Source organism: Ctenopharyngodon idella, chromosome 10, assembly GCF_019924925.1.
Source record: "Ctenopharyngodon idella isolate HZGC_01 chromosome 10, HZGC01, whole genome shotgun sequence".
Taxonomy (NCBI): domain Eukaryota; kingdom Metazoa; phylum Chordata; class Actinopteri; order Cypriniformes; family Xenocyprididae; genus Ctenopharyngodon; species Ctenopharyngodon idella.
This window is the reverse complement of record NC_067229.1, coordinates 13,518,487-13,541,966: the sequence shown is the minus strand read 5'-3', so window position 1 is coordinate 13,541,966 and position 23,480 is coordinate 13,518,487. Positions and strand designations below refer to the sequence as shown.

Below are 23,480 nucleotides of genomic sequence, written 5' to 3'. Positions count from 1 at the left end.
GAGAGTCAAACTCTATCCACTTATTCACAACCAAAACCCCCAAAATAACCTGCATCCTTTTGCTTCTCACGGGCAAAGCTAGCACATCACGTGACATAAACAGTAACAGCGCACATAGGTAGAGTCTTTGTGTATTTACTCCCGTTAAGTCATTAGTGATTAATAAACTGCAATCACTACGTCTGTGACCTTGTCTCTTAACCTCGGGTTCTATCCATTAATCCTGAGACAGGAAGACGCTCATAACAACGTCATGACTGCTACAGCAATTCATACAAGCTGCGTGACATGCAGCACATGTTCTCAGTTTCACTTGCTGTGTAAATTCCTCGACAGTAATTAGTTCCACATGCCCAGCTGGGCCAACGAAGGAATTTCTCCTAAATAATGACGTTTCCTGATTGTTTCTGTTGAGCTTCACGTGTCAAGAAAATAGCTAAAAACCAACAGACATTGGTTGGTTGTTTTTTTTTTTTTTTGCTAAAGGTGAGAGAAACTTTTTCTGTGGACAAACGTCAAAATGATTTACAGTATTTTTATCATAATCTCAAGAAAACGCACACATACGTATATATACAACCCGAATTCTGGAAATGTTGGGACGTTTTTTAAATTTGAATAAAATGAAAACTAAAAGACTTTCAAATCACATGAGCCAATATTTTCTTCACAATAGAACATAGATAACATAACAAATGTTTAAATGGAGAAATTTTACACTTTTATCTACTAAATGAGCTCATTTCAAATTTGATGCCTGCTACAGGTCTCAAAAAAGTTGGCACGTGAGCAACAAGAAGGCCCTCAGACAACACTGCATCACTCATCCGCATGATTGTGTCAATGACATTACTAAATGGGCCCAGGAATACTTCCAGAAACCACTGTCAGTAAACACAATCCGCCGTGCCATCTGCAGATGCTAACTAAAGCTCTATCATGCAAAAAGAAAGCCATATGTGAACATGTTCAAAGCCAGCATCTCTGATGGTATGGCGGTGCATAAGTGTATACAGTATGGGCAGCTTGCATGTTTTGGAAGGCACTATGAATGTTGAAAGGTATATAAAGGTTTTAGAGCAACATATGCTCCCCTCCCGACGACATCTATTTCAGGGAAGACCTTGTGTATTTCAGCAGAACAATGCACAACCACATACTGCAGCTATTACAACAGCATGGCTTCATCCGGGTGCTGAATTGGCCTGCCTGCAGTCCAGATCTTTCACCTATAGAGAAAAATAAGTCAAAGACAACCACAAACTCTTCAGCAGCTGGAAACTGATATCAGGCAATAATTTGACCAAATTCCAACACCAAAACTCCAGAAACTCATAACCTCGATGTCCAGACGTCTTCACACTGTTTTGAAAAGAAGAGGAGATGCTACACCATGGTAAACATGCTCCCGTCCCAACTATTTTGTAGCAGGCATCAAATTTGAAATGAGCTCATTTTGTGCATAAAATTGTCAAATTTCTCAGTTTAAACATTTATGTTATCTATGTTCTATTGTGAATAAAATATTGGCTCATGTGATTTGAAAGTCTTTTAGTTTTCATTTTATTCACATTTAAAAAATGTCCCAACTTTTCCAGAATTCGGGTTGTGTATATATATACATACATATATGTGTATATATATAATTTTTAAAATATAAAAATTAATACAAATACATATAATCATCAATAATTAATTAGAGAACTCTGAAGCCAATTTTTGTCTTACAAAACCACATTATTTAATTTTATTTGTATTGAATCATTTTGAAGGGCAATCTCTGTAGAATGCAAAAGCGTGCTTGACTATATTCCTAAAAAATTATATACATTTAAAACCAATATGTAGAATATGTAAATATGTGTTTTGAATCAAGACATCACATAATTCATAACTCTTGGCCATCCCAGCAAAATCTGAGTGATGAAAAGCATGTAAGATCATGTTGGTGTCACTTCATGGTTATCAGCACAAACGCACCCGTAGCAATGTGGGCCAGAGGGAAAGTGAAACAACCGTGGAGACCAGAGTCTAGAAAGCCACCCGCATGGTCTTTGTTGTCCAGGGTAAATCCAACCGCAGCGTGATTCAGCTCAGTGTAAGCCTTTCTGCAGACCTGTTTATTACAAAGGCTTTCTGGAACAATAGAAGACTTTGTGTTTAAATGCAGGACACAACACACATACACGTACGCATGATTTGGCCAATGTTATGTAAGAAGATATTGGACCCTAGTCATTATAAGCATTGTAAAATAAAAACAGCATTATATGCTGACCACAGAGCAGATTTCTCTGTCCTCTCAAATTTCAAAACTGATCTCAGTTAAGCAACAAGCAAAAAAACTGAAATCTACCAAAGGACAACCAAGGTAACCATGTCAGCACCTAGTTATGACTGCAACCGATCTGTCATTGTGAGATCTCCTTAAAATTTGAATGTGTGCTTGAATATAACATTCATCTAGATATATGCCTGGAAATAAAATAAAACAAAAAATAAAATACAAAATAAAATTAAAAAACAAAATAAAATAAACAAAATATACACAAAATAATAAATAAATAAATACGATAAATGACAATAAATAGATAAGAAAAACCGCAATAAAGAAAGAAACAAAAAAAACAAACAAATAGATAATAAAATAAGTTAAAAAAACTAAAAACTAAATAAAATATAAAACAAAAATAAATAAAAAATAAATAAACAACAATAAATACACAAGATAAACCACAATAAATAAATAAAATAAAACAAAATAAACAAGCTAAAATAAAGAAAGATAAAATAAGATAAAAAGATAAATAATCAAATAAAAACTAATAAAACACAATAAAATAGATAACATAAAATAAAAAATAAAACAATAAATATAACAAAAAACAATAAATAAATCAATAAAGTAAGCTAAAATAAAATATGATAAAGTAAATAAAAAGAAAGAAATAATAAGATAAAATAAAACAGTTACAACACAATGAATAAATTACTTTACAGATGTCTGTGTATTATTCCCCTCTGAAAAATGTGAAAAAAAATATTAAATCAAGTGACTAAAAGGATTTTGAATTTTGAGTGAGGATCATATCTGTATTCTTGAAGTAATTAAATAGATTTACGCACCAAAACAGGATACAAGGTAAATAAATAAGTAAAGATACAGCATAATAAAATATATAATAAAATAAATTAATAAAATAAAAAAGCTAAAAGAAATAATCTAATAAAATAAAATAAAACAATAAAATAGATAATAAAATACGATAAATTAAAAAAGCTAAAATAAATAAAAAGAAAGACAGATTTAAAAATAAAACAAAATAAAGCAAAGCAAAACAAAACTAAATAAAATATTACCCTTGTATGGATTATCCCCCTTTGAACGATTTGTGACTTTTTATCAAGGGCAACATAAGCGGTGGATGCTAAGCTAATATTACACAGGGCTAAATAGTTAGATGACAATCAGCTAGTTAATCTCACAATAGCTGTTGAAACAGCTGACTCACTTCATTCACTATGTCAGCTGCCAAAACGGTTGATGATAATAAGCAAACAAAACAAGCAAATGTATTATGAATGAAGATGACAAAAGTGGGACGCCATGGCTTTGCCACTATTATGTCAGTACATTTGAAAAAAGCATTTCCCATGAGGCTGTGGCTGTGTCCCGCTGCAGATATCAGAGCAGTTTTGTTGTTTCTTTCATGACGGGTGGGACTGTGATTTGGGCTGGAGAGGCTGTTGTAAAAGCAGCATAAAGGTGAAGAACTGTGGCGCTGAAGCAGCTCCTCTGGGAAGCGCGGGGTCAGAGACTGAAGCCTGGAGATCTCAGCGCTCGGCTCTATACACCGGTTGCCATGGCGCAGGGAAAACTATGTGGAGTCCACACTCAGTTCCCTCTCTTTTCTTCCCCTCTCCATTCGCCATCTCCCATAGTCCCTCACAACACCAGAAATGTGTTTCAGTTTGTGGTTGACTAGAACTCTGCTATGATTTTCACTTTTAAAGTATATTGTATGAATGTATGAATAATAGACTTGAACAGATGATTTTGCTAAACAAACACAATAAAAGAAGGCGTCAGCTAACACAACATTAAAGTTACCATAGTAAAAGAAAAACCATTAAAAAGTACCATAGTAAAAACCTGTAATATTGAGTTAATACATATAAAAACACAAACCAACACATTCTAGGGTGTTGCTAGGGTATTGTCTATGGTTGCAATGATTGGATGAAAAATTTTTCCACAGAACATTTATCTTCCACAGAAGATATATGTACATTTTTTAATATTTAGACCAACTCTATTATTGATTGCTATCAGGATGTGAAGAGTTTTTCAACCAACATAAAAAACTGCCTACCCTACCTTTAAGTGATTTAAACAAACCTGTAACCCGATTAGCAATAGTAATAGTGATTGCTTGGTTTACCAAACGCCTCTAATTAAAAGACTTTTAACACTATTTTAACTTTAGAAATTGTATCCTCACGAGAATGCCAAAACCTGCCACAATAAACACACCTAATAAATAAAGTCCTTCACAGTTACTCTCAAGAGGTCCCATGCTATTGTCACCATCTCTTCCCACTTTTTCCCTTTCCAGTGACTCATTTCTTACACAGATCTGTCACTGCTCTAGCACCGCTCCAATCGATATTCCACCACACTTCTGTAGGAGTGTAAACACAACATCCAGTTTATCAGCAGCCGTCTGACTCACTGTGAGTTCTCAGGGCCGCGCTGCTGGAGGGAATTTGAGGGAACGTAACTGGACGGGACGCTGCTGAGCATGTCTTCTGTAGGCACATCAATGCTGCCATTTCAACCAGGGTTAGTCTCTAACACCGCATAATCTCAAAACCTGTATGTAGCATGAGGACATAACCAGTTTTGATAGTATATAATATAATATATTATTTAAATTAATACAATTCTCATAAGAATCTTTATAAATTCATTGACATATATAGTGTTAAAATTAATAATTTATATAATACTGTATTATATAATTAAAATATACATGACATTTGTTTATATATAGTGTTTATATACTATAGTGTATATATATATATATATATACATATATATATATATATATATACACACAATAAGGCCTAACACTGACCAAGCACCAAATGCGAGTAGAAATCGACATTGGTGAGTATATAAAACAGTGTCACTCGCCAGTTGGCCAATAACATTTTTATGAATTTCTAACAATGCATGAACGTGAACAACTGTGAACGATGCTCGGGACAGTTGATGGCCCAGCGCTGCATCATCACAAAAGTTTAAGCCTTTTTAAAATTAAAATTACTCGGGCACTGTGTGGAAAGTTTTGTGTGCGCACACAACCAAAGCGCACGCCCAGAAAGCCGTGTCAGACAGCACACGAAAACTAAACTGAGCTCTCTTTCATATCTTCTTGCAAATTCACACAAAATTATGTCAAAAAATACAGAGTATACTAGTAAACTTAGTCGGTTATGTTTTAAGTGAACATAAACAGTTGAGAAAGTAAACGCGTGTGTACAGTATTTGTATATTAGATCCAAGCTTTCGCTCTTAAAGTGACAGCAGCCTAATATTCCTGCTGCTGTTGGTTTTTAATCAAATAAAAATTTCCTAATAATTTACTCACCCCCATGTCATCCAAGATGTCCATGTCCTTCTTTCTTCATTCGAAAAGAAATTAAGGTTTTTGATGAAAACATTCCAGGATTATTCTCCTTATAGCGGACTTCAATTGGCCCCAAACAGTTGAAGGTCAAAATTACAGTTTCAGTGCAGCTTCAAAGGGCTTTAAACGATACCAGATGAGAAATAAGGGTCTTATCTAGCGAAACAATTGGTCATTTTCTAAAAAATAAATAAAAATGTATATGCTTTATAAACACAAATGATCGCCTCGCAAGGGCTTCCGCCAGACCGCCTTCCGTACTCTTCAAAAAAACTTACGCTGTATGTCCTAAATTGAATAGGGAAGCCCTGGCGGAAGCCCTTGCGAGGCGATCATTTGTGTTTATAAAGCATATACATTTTAATTTTTTTTTAGAAAATGACCAATTGTTTCGCTAGAATAAGACCCTTATTCCTCGTCTGGTATCGTTTGAAGCCCTTTGAAGCTGCACTGAAACTGTAATTTTGACCTTCAACCGTTTGGGGCCAATTGAAGTCCACTGTAAGGAGAATAACCCTGCAATGTTTTCATCAAAAACCTTAATTTCTTTTCGACTGAAGAAAGAAGGACATCTAGGATGACATAGGGGTGAGTAAATTATCAGGAAATTTTTATTTGAAAGTGAACTAATCCTTTAAATTTCTGTACCTGAAAACTATTGTCAGACCTACCTGAAAAACATGAATAGCACTGATTATTTCATTCGTATCATTGTTATATTGTATTTATTTGTGCTTTTGCTTGTAATTTGATTATTTGTTCTTATTTTATTACTGACCGTTTACTTGTCTTTAATAATGTTTTAAATTTATATTAGTTAGGCTAGTAGTTTTAGCTGTCGTATCAAAATTGGAATAGAGAATTGTAAATTTTCACTGGTATCTAAAATTTTAGTACCATAACTGCCTGTTTGTGCAAAAACAGTTTCATAACGTGTAAAAAATATTAATGGCCATTACATTTTCTTTAGTCATGCACCAGCAACTGGCAGGCAAAAAGTGGCAAAAAGTTAGTTTTACTATATAATATACAATTATATAGCCTAGATGAGTTTATACATCATAACATACAAAAGATACTTTATTATAAAATTTAAAAATTAAATTAATTTAAAAATACATAATATATATAAAGAATTTAAACAAATAAATATAAAAATTGCTTTAACACTTTACAATAAGGTTCATTAGTTAACATTAGTTAACTACATTAGTTAACATGAACTAATAATGAACTGCACTTATACAGCATTTATTAATCTTTGTTAATGTTAATTTCAACATTTACTAATACATTATTAAAATCTTGTTAACATTAGTTAATGCACTGTGAACTAACATGAACAAACAATGAACAACTGTATTTTCATTAACTAACATTAACGAAGATTAGTAAATACAGTGACAAATGTATTGCTCATGGTTAGTTTATGTTAGTTAATACATTAACTAATGTTTAACTAATGAACCTTATTGTAAAGTGTTATAAAAACTGCATTTAATATAGGCTGATTATATATACACACAGTTGTATATAAAGTTTTGTCTTCTGCTATTCTAATCAACAGCCCCTTAACCACTGTAAGCTAAAAGAGCTGAAATCCCATTATTTTAAATCTCACAAACACCCAGTTCTCAAGCAATTGTCTAATTTCCTCCAACAGATTGACTGCTCAGATAATGAATGACCTGAGCCTCCCTGCTGAGACACTAAAGCTTTCCTTTAGTCACAGACGTGCTTGTTACAGATACAGCGATCTCTTCTTACCCTAATCCAATAATATACTGAAGCTATAAGTCAAAAAAGACTGCATCTTCAAGTCCATTTGTACACTAAAATGCAACACTTTTCCATTATAATAACCCTATGAGACTGAATTCTTGAGTGTTGCACATTAAAGGATACATGTTCCAGGATGCAAGTAGATGACTAAACCATTACTCACAGCAGTAATGACCGCCCTGTTGAAGGACTGGCTCTTATTTTCCAATCCGGTTTCCTACACTTGGTTCCTTTGGTATAATCCAGCACCACAACCTCAAAACAAAAGCCTGGCCCAGTCCCATCATATAATCATGTGGCTAGTGCCATATACCAGGTGGAAGAGGGTTCACATCCCGGGAATATCCAAAAGTAAACTTTACACTGGAGTAACTACATGCTTCTAAAAATTCCATATGCAACTTTCCCATAAACTGACCATGAACATTTTCGCTTTGTTCGCTTTTTTAGTACAAAATATAGAAAGTATGTCAATTTAAACACTTACATCTAACCCATGACCTTGGCATTGCTAGTGCAACGCTTTACAAGTTGAGCAACAGGGGAAAAAAAGTGCTTTTTTGAAAGATTTGCCTTTTTGCTTGGAAAAATACCAGATAAGCAACAAAAAGTGTTCAGCAGGTAAATTTATTCCGAAATGGCTCAATTTTGGCATTTTTTCATAAACCCATTTTGATGTTTGGCTGGTCTTAAATCTGACTGCCGCACTAAGGATATGCTTATGAATCCAAAGCCTTCTGGGTAATGTTAAATGAACTGTAAAATGTAGGCCTTTGGGCGTATTGAGTACTTCTCAATCCATTTATAAACAAGAAAGAGCATTTAACTAGCCTACAAATTTCTAGCCGTTAGAAGACGTTGGTAGAACAAACTCAAACAAGTTCATTAATAATACACCGGAGTTGTTCTGATAAATGCGATTTTTATTAATTAGACGCCAGTGGGCATGATAAAGATAGTCCTACACTTTAAACAGATAATACCGAGATAATTTACATATTTTTGACATTTGTTTTAAGAGGAAAGGCTTATTATAATATGAAAGAACGCACTTGACACAAAGCGCTTGTGTATCCAATCATCAACGCTTCAACTCGAAGCAAAAATGTCAGCATTCACAAAACACATATGCTGTGTATGAAAGGAGCATAAATCATCTATACAGCCATCAACGTTGCATTTACATTGCACAGAGGAGGTCTGACATACAAAGAGAACAAGTCGTTTGTTTGTACGAGGCACGCTGGAGAGTTCCTGTGGAGAATGTTTGTGAACAAAGAAATGCAACTGACTTAATCTCCACTAAACTTTAGTTTAATTGTGTTTTTCATACTAAACTGAAGTTGCATGTATGAAATACTAAAGTGCACTGACGGTAAAAATATGGATTTTGCGTTTGTTTTGTTTCTAGAGTGCAACACAAACGGATTTGTTTACTTCCGACCCTTTTGTTTAATGAGTCCTAATCTCGGGGCACAAGCCCGTCCCAATGTTATCTAAGTTCATTATGGATGTAAATTAAATCACTGCATAATCAATGATGTCTAAATCTAATCAGCCACAAACCTATGCAGGCCAGATGTATGGCATCTTCATCTGCCCCGACAACATCATTGAATCCTCTCCGACAATCATCGTTGATGCACATTGTCAGCGATGAACTGCTTCAAACCAAACTCGATTCTGTCTGCCTTTGAGTGAATACATGAATACAAAATCATTTCACCAGTTTTTTTTTTAGTTTTTTTAATTACACTTAAAGGGGGGTTTCGGGTTATAGGCAATGTTAAACACTTCTTGTTTTTCTGGTTGAAACTCTCTTCACATCCTGATAGCAATCAATATTAGGTCTAAATATTAAAAAAAAAATTACATATATCTTCTGTGGAATGTTCTGTGGAAAAAACGTTTGTCCAATCATTGCATTCGGTCCGAATGCAATGATAGGATGTCCTACCTGCCTGCCAACATATGTATATCCATATCTCCGCGCACCTGCTCGCGCAGGCATCACACGTCATCAGCGCGTTCAGTAAGGCTATGCAGATTTGTAGACAGACAGTTACTGAGCACCACAAACAGCAGCTGCCTTTTACAGTTCCTCCTGAACCAAAACAACAAACTTATGCTGTGTTCACACCATGTCATAACCGTAATTAAGAGATGGCAACCTCAGACTCTGATTTATGTGTTTCCATGTCAACAGTATCAACACCGCAAATTAATCTGCAGCAGTCAAGTGGTACAAGTCAAAACTCTTTAAGTTGTTTACGTTAATCATTATTGTAATGTTATGTGCTTTGAGACATGAGGTAATTTAATGCTGTCTCTCGTGAAGCTTTGCCAACTCTGCTCTGGCTGTGCTGTTCATGTGTTTTGGAGAAGGCGTGGCTTTGGAGAAGCTCTAAAGGGAGGGCGGGATCTCATGCTTTCAAAGCTAGCTTAGCTTTTGATGCGTAAAACTTGTATTTTGCTAAATTACAATAACTGATGGAATAAATGTAAGGCCACATTTAACACTGTTTTGCTAACATTGTTTTGCTCAATGCAGTCATTTCAATAAGGATCCATGCAAATGGGTTTAGCATGAAGGCGAAAGATTTCCCCGCGCAGATTTCGCAGTGGTTTCAAGCTGGTCGCGTACATTCGATGCATTGACCGACAGAAAGCTGCTTGGTTTGAAAGTAACTTCCAAGTGAGTGGTGCGTCCAACCTGATCTCCCAGGAAAACATAACTATTTTATGAGGTGGCGATTTCGTATGAATTTGCATGATTTAAATCATACAAAAATGAAAGATTTTTAAAAGAAATGAATTGCTGTGAGATGACAATAGACAATGGACCTTTTTTACACTAGAAATTTCGCTGATAATCTTTAGACCTAACTTTAAGTTTAGATTTACTTTTTAGACCCAACATTAGACCTACCTTTAGACTATCTTTAGACTTGAAACTGTAAATTTAGACTTAGCTTAACTAAGACTTAACTTTATACCCCTATTTTTCACAGTAATTTCATGCTAATATTTCTAGTCTGGGTTACTCTTCCAGCAGCTGTGGGACCTAACAGCCACTAGGTCTATTAATAAAGCTCATACTCCCAAGGGGGAAGGAAATGAAATGAAGGAAAGACAAAAAAGGGAAGATGTGGAAAAGCATGGAATGAAGTTCAAGATACCTAATATTGTATCCGTGTGTGTATGTTTGGTTACCAGAAGACTGTTAGTGATGGGGCACTCGGAGTGAGGCTCCTTTAGGGGGAAACTGAGGGTGGGCATCGTATTAAGGGACCCAACCAAGCGTGCTAAGGTAATGGAAATGGGATTTCGCTGAACTAGAGCGAGCAAAAGCACACCCACAGGGAGGAGACTCCCACCCCGCTCGCTCGAATCCAAAGCCTGTAATTTACTAATGAGCTGCCCGCGCAGATACGAGCGAGAACCCACAGATGCAAAGCAAAACTGTGCTAGAGTGCATTGCATTTCAGTTAATCATGATGCAAAAATGTTCATGTATTTCCTGAAAATCAGAATCATGGTTTGCGGGATGTGTCGGACAATACGTGCCTTGTTGCCACGAGCGCTGAAGGACAGTGGTGATGTGACGTGTATCATGGCTCTGAAGTCATCTATAGATAGTTCCCCTCAGCTGCACGGCTCTTGAAACATGGCTAAAGTTATGCCTCTAAATGGTCATTTCCTGGAGGCCTCCCCGAGAGGCATTCTGAAAAGAAAAAAGAAAAAAAAAACAGCAGAGAGGCAACTTTTTTCCGCCATTAAAGGAGAGTGTCGAAAAAGTAAGATAGAGAGAGAGGCTGTGAGTAATGATGGTGAAAGCATTAGGCTGAAGAACTGAATCTTCCTCTTCATCCTCTGATGTCATTTTGTCCCTTAGAGAAGTACACCTACAAAAGAACAGATGATTATGTCACACAGAAGGACTGATTCACTGGTTCATTCTGACTCAGAATGACCCATTATTGGTATGACTATTTTTAAACCTTTATATAAAATAAAATAAAATAAATTTAAATCAAATAAAAGAATAATAAAAAAAAATAAAAACTTGGTATTGGTATATATTATATATTTAAATTATATATTGCTATTATATATTGTTATATATTAAACCTTTATATAAAATATATAATAAAAATATACATACATAAATAAATTAGTGCTTTCAAATCGATTAATCACGATTAATCGCATCTAACATAAGAGTTTGTAAATATGTATGTGTATATAAGTATACACATACACAAACTTGATAGATGTGATTAATCGATTTGACACTAAAATAAATAAATAAACAAATAAAACAGTTTTATTGGTATATAACTATTAATAAACTGTAGTATATAAAATATATTAAATAAATAAATAAATAAAACAGTTTTATTGGTGTATAACTTATCACATCTTTTATTTAAAATATTCAAATTAAATATTAATTCATTAATATAAATAAATAAATAAATAAAACTATTGTATTGATATGTACTGTTAAACCTAAAATAAATCAAATAAATGATTAGACTACTACCTAAAATATTTTTCAAGAGAGACCTGGAAAATAGCAGCAAATAGCAGCATTTAAAATAATACAACTTTACACACACACACACACACAAATATATATATATATATATATATATATATATATATATATATATACATTAGGGGGCAAATATAAAAAGAAATATACACTATACACTAAAACTTTCTTTTCTTTCGTTTCTTTTCTTAAACTTGTGTCCTAAGACCATTTTTTATTGTTGTAAGTTTTTCAACTTTTTGGAAAAATTTTCCCCTAGGCAGTGGATGCAAATTTTTTCCTCTCAAACTTAGTTGTGCAAATATTGTTAATATAATATTTACTGAAAAATATGAAGGCAACTGTGATTTTTATAAGTTGTACAAATAGACCATCCTACATGTAATCAGAGAGGGCCAATAAAAAGTTGTTTGCCCCCCCCCCCCCCCCCCGAACTATGAAATAGTGAAAAGGGAAACAATCAAGGGATGTAAGTCTGGTCATTAATGTTTGCGGAAGAGATTTTATCATTTATTTGTCTCTTTTTACTGCATACCACATTAAAAAGTTTCTGCATAAACAAACAATTGAAAACAGCCACGCAGCTGAATTCCACAGGATACATAACACTGTTAATCAAAGAAAGAGGTGAAAACAGAGAGAAGCAAAAGAGCATCAGGTACATGGGAATTCTTTGGAAGAATGTAATGGAAAACTCAGGAGCAGAAAGTTTGAATCCAAGACGGAATTCCCCTGTTTATGCAGCTGCGGCTCTTCTGATTCTGGGATAAGAGCACTTGAAGTGATAAGAAAAGGGAAGTTGTGATAATTCCACTAAAACAAACCAGGAATACGGAAGCTTTGGCGTTACTAGTGACTTCAGATAGAAAGTGAATACAATTATGCTTTGTGTGTGTGTGTCCTTGTGTTGGAGTTTGCGTGTGAATGTGCCGGTATAATCAAGCATATCAACAGAGGAAATCTTTCAGACAAACAAACGATAACGAGAGAGAGGGGCGTGGTCAGTGAAGCAGATATGTAAACAGGCGATAATTAAAGCATCTCATTGGTCATTAAAGTTTAATTCTGTCTTACGACAACGGAAAGCACTAATGACCAGATGCTGGGGGCAGAAAAACGGAGAATAAAAAGAGAATAAGAGGACAATAGTGATGGCCACATTCGACAATGCAGTGATGAAAATTTACTGATAATAAAACAAATAGATCATAACTTATTTATAGAAGAATATCTAATGAATTGATGAAGAAACAAGGACCACCTAAAACCTAAAAGGCCATTTTTTGCCATTTAAAAAATAATTCAATAACAAAATAATATAAAATAAGAACAGTACTGATCAAATAAACATCATAAATTTATTTCACAGACAACCGCTATGATTTTGAAGCCTCAAGAATAACTGACATGTATTGTAAACTAATGGATATTATGATATTTTGTTTGGGTAAGAGTAAAATGTGGTGGTGACCTGGTTCTGCCCTCTGATGTGCAAGATTTTGGCAAACAGATGACATTACATGCTGACAAAACAACTTTAGACGTCTTTAACAGGAGTTTACAGAAAATCTAAACACTGTCCAGTGTCATAAAGTCATATTCAGCATATGCATATCATACTGCAGTCTAAAAATATGTGCTAAAATCCCCTATTTAATATATATATATATATTTGTAAATAATATATATATAAAATACGTTTTAGCAGTATACGCATAAATATATAATATAATATAATATAATATAATATAACATAACATAATATAATACATTTACTGGGCCAAAGTCCTCAGTTGAGAAGACTGCAAAATTTTGGTACTATGAGGGCAGACAGATTTTTTTGTGCATCAGATAACAAAGATCAAGGCATAGTTCAGTGCAATACTGCTTCCTGTAGCAGACATGATTGAATTACCTCTCTAAGCAATTTTGGACTGACTTTTAACCAACTGCTAGCTTTCCTTTACATTAAAATGTAACATCTGTAAAGGTAAACCCATTTAAAGTAAAAGTTTCACTTGAATTTGATTAGTTGTCCATAAAAGTTACCATAAATTCAGTTTAGTTCGCTTTTCTGCATGGTGTCCCTAGATGCTGTTGATTCAACAAACTAATGGCATAATCCATTGTTGTGGCTAAATCAGTACATCCATTGCTATTTAAGTCAGAGACTGAAACATTATCCAATGAGAGATTAAAACAACACAAACAATACATGCACACACACTATCAAATATACATTACATAGAAGATCTATTTCACGGTTTCTTAGTCAGCAGCATCTCTAAAGATGACATCAACCATAAAGTAATAGAAAAAGTATGAACTTTTCTGAATTGAAATGGGTTTTATGAAATATTAAACCCTCTGCTTCTGTGTGCTATCGGTCATCAGGTTGAGGTGGACACTGTCTAGTTGAGATGCATCTGAAAGTGTTCATAACAAACACAGAGGAGTTTAATCTGTGGAGACGTGCATGTCTAAGTCGTAGAGGTTTGGAGCGACATGAGGGTGAATAAATTAATTTCCATGTTGGGGTGAACTGCCTCTTTAAGTCTATAATAAGCTATCACGTGGAAAAAAAAACAGAATTTATATAGTAGGTCCTCTATGTAATTTGTAATTGTTTGTGTCCGTCATTTTCATTGCCTCTTATCCACTGTCGGCTGCAGACATCAGCACATCAGTGATGCGTGTGTTTATGTTTGGGAAAGGCAGGGGTTAGTGGTCAGGATCCCAGACCACAATGTGTGCTCCTATTACAGTAACACTGCAGCCGTTTCCAGACACAGCCCCAGAGACAGGGTCGAAGGTCACTCTGAGTTTTTATACATACAAGTGGGCCAATCTATCATTAGAACATAAAGACATACGTAAGGCATTATACACAAACACCACTATACAGAGAGAGAGAGAGAGAGTGTTGCTGAGGTTTATGTATTGTTTTCATTTGGCTTTTGACTTTCCTGTTCAGACCTCAAAGAAGAGGTTGTTGTTTAAATTGAGCTTGACTGATAGCACACTGTTTCCTTCTCCATTTATGACTTTCTTCCTTTGTTTTATTAGTTGGCTATGATAAGTCATGTATCATTATTAACAACTACTACCACAAAAAATAAGAAAGAAAAGAAGAAGAAAAAAAACAGGAGAAAAAATCCTTAATATTGAAGGCAGAACACCCTAGCAACGCCCTGGCAACCACACCTTAGCAATCACATCTCAATGCCATAGCAACCACTCAGAAACCTAAGCAACAACAATGCAACCCTCTTAGAACATCTTAGCATCCACATAGCAATATCATAGCAACCACTCAGAACAGCTTAGCAACCACCTAGCAACACCACAGCAACCACACTGCAACCCTAATAGAACAATGCCATAGCCACTATTCAAAAACCTAAGCAACAACAATGCAAACTTTTAGAATATCTTGGCAACCACCTAGCAACGCCATAGCAACCACTCAGAACACCTTATCAACCACCTAGCTACACCATAGCAACCACCTAGCAATCCATAGCAATCGCTTAGAAACCTAAGAAACAACATTGCAACCCCCTTAGAACATCTTAGCATTCACATTGCAATATCATAGCAACCACTCAGTACAGCTTAGCAACCACCTAGCAACACCACAGCAACCACACTGCAACCCTTATAGAACAATACCATAGCCACTATTCAAAAACCTAAGCAACAACAATGCAAACCTTTAGAATATCTTGGCAACCACCTAGCAACGCCATAGCAACCACTCAGAACACCTTATCAACCACCTAGAGATCCATAGCAATCACTTAGAAACATAAGAAACAACATTGCAACCCCCTTAGAATATCTTGGCAATATCTTAGCAATGCCATAGCAACCACCTAGCAACCCCTTAGAACATCTTGGCAACCATTCAAAACACTGTAGCAACCACCTAGTAACCAATCAGAACACCTTAGCAACCACCCAGAACACTCTAGCATTGTAACAAAGTGCTGCATGGGCAAACGCCTCTCACATTTTTAGTTTATGTAAATGTCTGCAGGAACACTATGAAGCTCAAAGTAACAGGAAACTTTGCTTTGCTTGACACAGCATTCAATGTCAGTGAGACATGTTGGAATGTTTATTTACTATGTACTTTTCATCAGTTTCCTTTGAACAGATTGTCCTAAAATTCAGGAAACTCTGCCATTTAGGACTTTCTCTTACCACCCCACACAAACAAACAAACAAAAACATGCAATATGCTGATAATGAACCTAAATAAGAACAAAACACTGTGAAATGTAAAAAAAAAAATCTTTTTAACACAACGGCCTATGATTATTTGGCAGCTGTTGGTGAACAATTGCGTTTAAATGATGCATTACATAAGTGGAAGTGACATTCCTAGGATGGTTTGATGATAACGTCTGACAGTATCAGACACTCTTATCTGTTGTGCTACTACCAGCTGAGATGTCCCTAAATTACACTGTGATACTATCTACATCCATATGGATACAGTTTATGGAGGTTGATCAAAAACTTGGCTGAACTTGAGTGGTATGACCACAGGTGGCCTTTTTGCATGCCGCAGATAATGGTCCGTACTGTGTAACGGCCTCCTCATCCGTGGCTTTTTTCGGCACCATTCTGAAATGACTCACTGTAATGAGTCACTGTGAAGAGGGATTGAGAGATGTCTGGTGTGGGTTAATGATTTAGGATCAGGATGGAGGGAATAATATCGAAACTAGCCCGTGAGACAATTGCCACATACATGCTGAAACTCCCACACACACGTCATAAAAACATTTTGGAGTCTCATGGATATAAGCTAGAAATTTGGATACTAACAGTGGGTAATAGAGCTGAGTATTGACACAATTTTCACGATTCGATTCGATTTCTATTCACATGCTTGCGATTCGATTCGATTACGATTTGATTCGATATCGATTATTTTGGATGTAGTATATCAGTTACAGTACATGGCAAATTTTCTAGAGGAAAAAAATCTCTCAACTAATGCTGTAAACTACACATGGGAGTCAGTTGGTACTACTTTACTATAATAATGAAGGTTAAAATTAACTTATTTATATACAAACACTTAAATTACTCTCAATTATGTTTTTTTATAATAAATAAAGTTTAGAATTACATAATCATATTTCTACTCCGTTTTTTTTTTTTAATTTAAATCGTGGCTGTCATAACTGATTTATTCAAACATGCATTAAATATTGAAGAACATTATAATGAATATGTAACGGTGCATAGCTATATTTATCAGAATGCTGCTTTCTAGAGTTCACTTTTCTAACCGACTAACGAGTTTATGGTCACTGAATGTTTTTTTCTGAGGTAAATGTGACGTTGTTTACAAGCTGTTTTATTGACGTCTTTCCGAGGTTGAAACATTGATTAAGCTATTACACAAGACATGATACGGATTTCGGTAAGTTGTACTGTATATTTCAACATACCTTCAGATGTTTAGTCATGTTTATTTCGCGCTGTAACTGAATCTCATAATAAGATGGACGTCATTTGAAATCTGAGACTTTGCTTCATATCAAAAGTAACAAATCACAAAGATTATTGCGATTTATTGGATGGGAGGCGCGTTACATGTTTTGTTCATTCATCAACTGAAAACAGTTAGAATAATCGATTCTTAAGATTTAAGAATCTTTATCGGTTCGTAAAAATGAGAATCGATTAAAATCGAGAAATCGATATTGTTTACCCAGCCCTGGTGGGTAACAGATATTTGTTGACCAAAGTTAGCATTAGCATCTAGCAATTGTTAGCTGTTCCCACCAGCTAAAAACTTTAAACACTGCTGATAGTTGCCATTGGTCAAAAAGCAAACAAACAAACAAACAAATATGCGTTAAACTGTTAGCATAGCTGCCAGACAGTGAAATTTTTTGAGCTTTGCAAGATTTACTCCCGCAAAAAACTTGCATTGTGCATGTAGTCTATAATCTATTAATTCAGTTTGGCTCTGTTCACATTGCACTGATATAAAGCGGAAAGAATACTTCAGTTTTCACGCATATGCCAGGGTACACATACAGTACACATGACGTAAATTTCATTGGACTAGTAAGCGCACGTCCTGATTTTTTGTGTTAGACGGGTTCCTGGGTCAACATATTTTGTTGATCTTTCTGGAAAAACATTCCTGTCCGAAAATTTAATCCTAACCACATCCCTACCCCTAAACCTAACCCTAGGTTATCCCTAAAATCAGAGGGAAATTATAGGTGAATAACACTGATGTAGAAGCACCTAACCCTAGTTGTAAGCCTTCGGATGAGACGTTAAACCAAGGTCCTGACTCTCTGTGGTCGTTAAAAATCCCAGGATGTCCTTTGAAAAGAGTAGGGGTGTAACCCTGACATCCTGGCCACATTTGCCCATTGGCCTCTGTCCATCATGTCCTCCTAATCATCCCCATATACTGATTGGCTTTATCACTCTGTCTCCTCTCCACCAATAAGCTGGTGTGTGGTGGGCGTTCTGGCGCAATATGGCTGCCGTCGCATCATCCAGGTGGATGCTGCATTGAGGAGATTCCCCCTTCCATATGTAAAAGCGCTTTAAGTACCCAGAAAAGCGCTATATAAATGTAAGAAATTATTATTATTATTATTATTATTAAGCCTAAACTTGACATAAACTGTAAACCTGTCCATCAAATCTGACTGGTTGATTGGAATGTTGTTCCAGGATCAACAAAGATGTTGATCCAGGAATATTTTGCACTTGGTGAAATCAGGTTTTTCAGAACACACATACTGTTCGGACACACCATTGATTTACAGTCGGAAAAAAAATGGAAGAGAAGACAACAAAACATCAAAATACCAAAGACGTCAACAACAAGACACCCACATTGACAAATAAGGGGTTAAGAGATGCAAGCAACTCTAGTTTAAAAGAGTACTAAACATTAAACATTTTTATTGGTCATAACTTCTGGAGAGAAATCGAGCAGCCATTCAGAGATTAATCTAAATTTAGTTCAGAAAGTACAGAATAGGTCACTACAGAAAAACAATAGTAGCATGAACGTCATTAGTCAAGAGTCTTGAGGGATAACAATTATAGATCCAGTAAACTCTTTGTTTAGTATGATTCTAATGACTGTCAAAAGCATATTTATTTATTTTGAACATACTTCAGAGAGCACTTTGTGGATTTTCCATGGTCGGCGTTCCAATCAGTACCAAAAAGATGATGTATTTTCAACAGAGAAAACCTCAACGTCTGGGACTCTGATTCACGTCCGCGCAAGATCTGCAAAACAAACATTAAGTTAGGTACGGATACGGATTTGAACATAACTCGAACCGGATTCTTCCGCTTTTCCTCATGTTTGGTCAGCTGGGATTGTGGAATTGTGCTTCAGCCAACTGAAATTGCAGAAGCTTGTCGATTGAGGCAAACGGGGAAAAAAATGGAACCCGATTCCAATAAATGCTAAGACTGCAACGAAAGCCACTCGCTACCAGACTGCCTCTTCCAAAGATAGAAAACAGATGCTTTGAACTATCTTTACACAATACATTAAACAAGAGATAAGAGACCAGGGCGTAATGAGGAGGACAGGGAAAAAAGAAAGATGGCAGGAAAATAGAGAGTGGGACAGAGGAGAGACGAGAGAGGCCCTGCAACTCTTTGTTAGCCGCACAGAACGATCTCCAATTACCGCACAAAAGAAGCTCATTCAGGAGGCACGGACTGAACACTAGGGCTTTGCATGGGAAATGAAGACTACACGGAATGCTAAGAGGAGCTCTCCGTGCAACACTCACACACACATACACATTTCCTCAGTTGCTTTGCCATGTGGTGCCACAAGTCCTTCTTTTTGCAGTAGTGTATATTGATTTGTTTACCTTTGTCACCAAAATCAGTGCACACTATTTCCTTGGAAATTTCACCATACGTGTGAATATTTCAAGTAGCGCTCGGACACTATCATGGGACTTTCTAACAGTTGCTGAGGCAGCTTCCTGCACCTGACCACCTATGCACTTGGCATTGCATTGACGGTCTCTTTGTTGTTTGAGTCGATATATCCGAAACATGGGCCCACTCTTGAATCTCACTTTAACTTTGGGGTTTTCAGTGGAAGGATGTGTCGACGTCTATGGCATTTGTAGGGCACGCTCAACGGGACAAAGGTCAGCTGCTAAGGAAGTGACTCACTCCGGCTAGTGCATCCCTTGACTGGAAGTGGATGGCATTCTGCAGGCCTTTCCTGGTCACTCTAGACTTTTCCAGGTCAACGCACAAAAAAATCTGTAGTGTAACTGCACCGTGTTCATGACCTTACATTGTTTACACATGGTGCATATCCTTAATAATGCATGCTCATTGCTCTTGAGGCATCTAATTCCTGAAGCATCCAGCAGTTTTGATATGTCTCAAATTACTCTGAATTCCTCAAGGTACAATTAAAGCAGGACTTGTCCATTCACACGTTGAATGTTATCGTAATCAAATTCTAATGACTCAACTGCCGTATGTTCCTAAAATAATACTTATAAGATTATGTATCAATGGGAAACTCGAGATTTTATTAAGCCCCAACTTTCCAAGATAGAAAGTGTGTCAGTTAAAAGAATAATGGTGAAAGCTAATCAGTTTTGGTCATAATAATGTGACTGTAAATGGAACTATTTAGTTTGTATGTCTTTTTCGTTTTTTGAAAAATAGCACTGTTGCTTGCCTCATTTGGCCATGTTTTTAAGGCGAGTGGCTTGCGTGACAAAGCATTCCAAGTTTGGAGTTAAGAATCCTGTTAGAATCTAATCAGTTTTGGTCATTATTTGTTTAATTGTGAATGTCAGTGGAACTATTTAGTTTGTACGTCTTTTTCGTATACTGATATTGATGAAATGTAGCGTTGAAGCTTGCCTCGTTTAGCCATATTTTTGAGGCGAGTGGCTTGCGCAACAAAGCTATCCACATTTGGGGCATGTCAGGTAAAGAATCATGGTAAAATCCAATCATCTTTGGTCATTATTTGTTTAATTGTGAAAGTCAATCGAACCATTTAGTTTGTACGTCTTTTTTGTATACTGATATTGATGAAATATAGCGTTGAAGCTTGCCTCATTTAGCCATATTTTTAAGGCAAGTGGCTTGCGCAACAAAGCTATCCAAGTTTGGGGCATGTCAGTTAAAGAATCATGGTTGAATCCAATCAATTTTGGTCATAATTTGTTGTAATTGTGAATGTCAATGAAACAATTTAGTTTGTACATCTTTTTTTGTGAATTGCTGTTGATGACAACAACATAGCGATGAAGCTTGTCTTAGCAATGAAGCTTGCCTCATTTAGCCACATTTTTGGGGTGAGTGGCTTGTGAAACAAAGCAATATTTTACAGAATGCACTGTAGCAACACAATAATGCTAAAATACTTGGCTAAAGCATTCATTATACCTAATGCTCTTAATTTTGTTGTTGCATTAGCGCTTAAAAGCTAGCTGAAATTTCCAAATCTGGACAATTTTCCTGAACACATCGCTTGAATGCAAATCTTTATTATGACGTCCAAACTTGTAAGTTGGAACATTTTGGATTTTATTGTTCCAAGATTTGTGTTACTTGGTCACATGACTTACATTCATAACTGTGGACTGTTGCTACTCTGGATCAGTGGAAAGCACATGTTTTCTCTTCCTCTGCATTCTGGTCCCACTGGTTATTAGTGGCTATTCAGAGCTCCATGCTGTCAGCTATGTATAACCTAGAGGGAGGATTACGGAGAAAAGGTGGGGAGTAAAATCACAACAGACCCCAAAAAAAGACATTCTTCAGTATTCCCCTGACACGTCTGCCTCACAGCGACGACGTACGCAAGGAGCCAGAGACTTCCCACTGAGAATCGTGGGAGAAGGCAGTGACCACTGGGGGAATATTCATGCCTGGAGCACAGGAATAGGAAACGGGGCGTTCTTCCTGTTATTGGTTTATTTAAACAGACCTAGGCATTATCAGATATTTATTGTTTGTGGGTTTGGTTGTTTGATTGTATGGATGCAGAGAGGACTGAGTACAAGGGGGATTTGTATTGGTTTAAATATCACAAACTGGACATTCCTGTCATAACGATAGTGACAGATGATGAACTATGATGTCAGGTATGCTAATAATTTATCGCTAAGTGTCAAAAAAAACAAACAATTGTCTCAAAAATGTCTTCATATTTTAACAGAATATATACATATATACATATAATTGGAATTTTACTAAATATACATAACTCTTATTACACATATAAAAAATGAGGGGGAAATTATATTAACATAAATTATTTATACATCTTATACATGCATGCAATGTTAAATAAAAATAAATAAATAAATGTGCTTGTGTCATGACAAAAATGTCAAAAATACTAAAAAAAATTGATAAAATTTTTTGTAATACAAAATATAAAATAATATCATTTAAAATTTTAATATTTTTTAAAATTTCGACATTTTTTATTTTGGTGGTTAAATGTGACCCGGACATGTTTTCGTGAAGTTCACCCAATTAGTTCCCACCAAGACAAATTTTAAAGTCACAGCAGTGCTCTGATTTATTGGTCCAAAGAAACCCCAAATTCCCACCCCTTCACGCCTATCTCAACCTCTCCTCTGGTCCTCTAGTGGCGCCAGGTCCTCTGAACTGATGTTAAGGTGGTACAACCAGACCCTGGCAGTGACAAACAGTTAATTTTTGCTGTAGGGACCCTCTCTCTCACCACAGTCCAACCAGATTGGCCCTTTCTAATGGGACAATTTGCTACTGGCTGACTGGGTCCAAACAAAACCAGGGAGAAGGGAGACGGGTACAAAGGGGGGATCCCAGTGGAAGCTGGCATCGTTCCCCATCCAGCAAAGAGCTCAATGCCCCTCATGCACACACAGGACATCAACAGAAACATTACATAATGTTGCATAATGGCATTAATTGATGTAAATGATGAAAAATGAGAGCTGTTTATCACTCGGGATTGGGAACTAACTTGGAATTTTTGTAAAAATGTATCTACATTTTTTTGGTCATTTTTATATGGGCTCGTACTGAAAAAATAAAATAAATTAAGCAGAATTTTAAAGAAATATACAATGGAAAAAGAAAAAAACTATAAATCTCTGGATGTTCCTCCAGTATGCCTTAGAAGTACATGACAAGTATCCAAGATCCAGGCGCCTCATTCCTTCCTTCCTTCCTTTTTTTCCCCCTTCTCCTCTCCCGCTCCCACCCCCAATTTTCCCACCATTTGCGCAAAGTAAATTCTCATTAAGAACCAAATTGTTTTCAGATGCTGGCCTGGTCCGGTTGCTGTAGCAACGAGCTGGGAGGCAGCGAGCAGCGCTGGCAGTGGAATGGACAGCACCGGATCCAAAGCCCACAGCGCAAAAAAATACCCTCTCTTTGCCAGGCTCCAC

General features: G+C 36.0%; 1 long non-coding RNA gene across 1 annotated transcript; it reads right to left on the bottom strand.

The window, feature by feature from the left end:
* Window positions 1-1,716: 1,716 nt before the first annotated feature.
* On the bottom strand, window positions 1,717-21,900 carry LOC127521466 (uncharacterized). The gene is made up of 4 exons (XR_007932363.1): window positions 21,663-21,900; window positions 19,205-19,323; window positions 11,039-11,380; window positions 1,717-2,132 (listed from the first exon to the last, which is right to left on the bottom strand). It is a non-coding gene; the product is annotated as an uncharacterized LOC127521466 (long non-coding RNA).
* Between the last annotated feature and the right edge of the window lie 1,580 nt (window positions 21,901-23,480).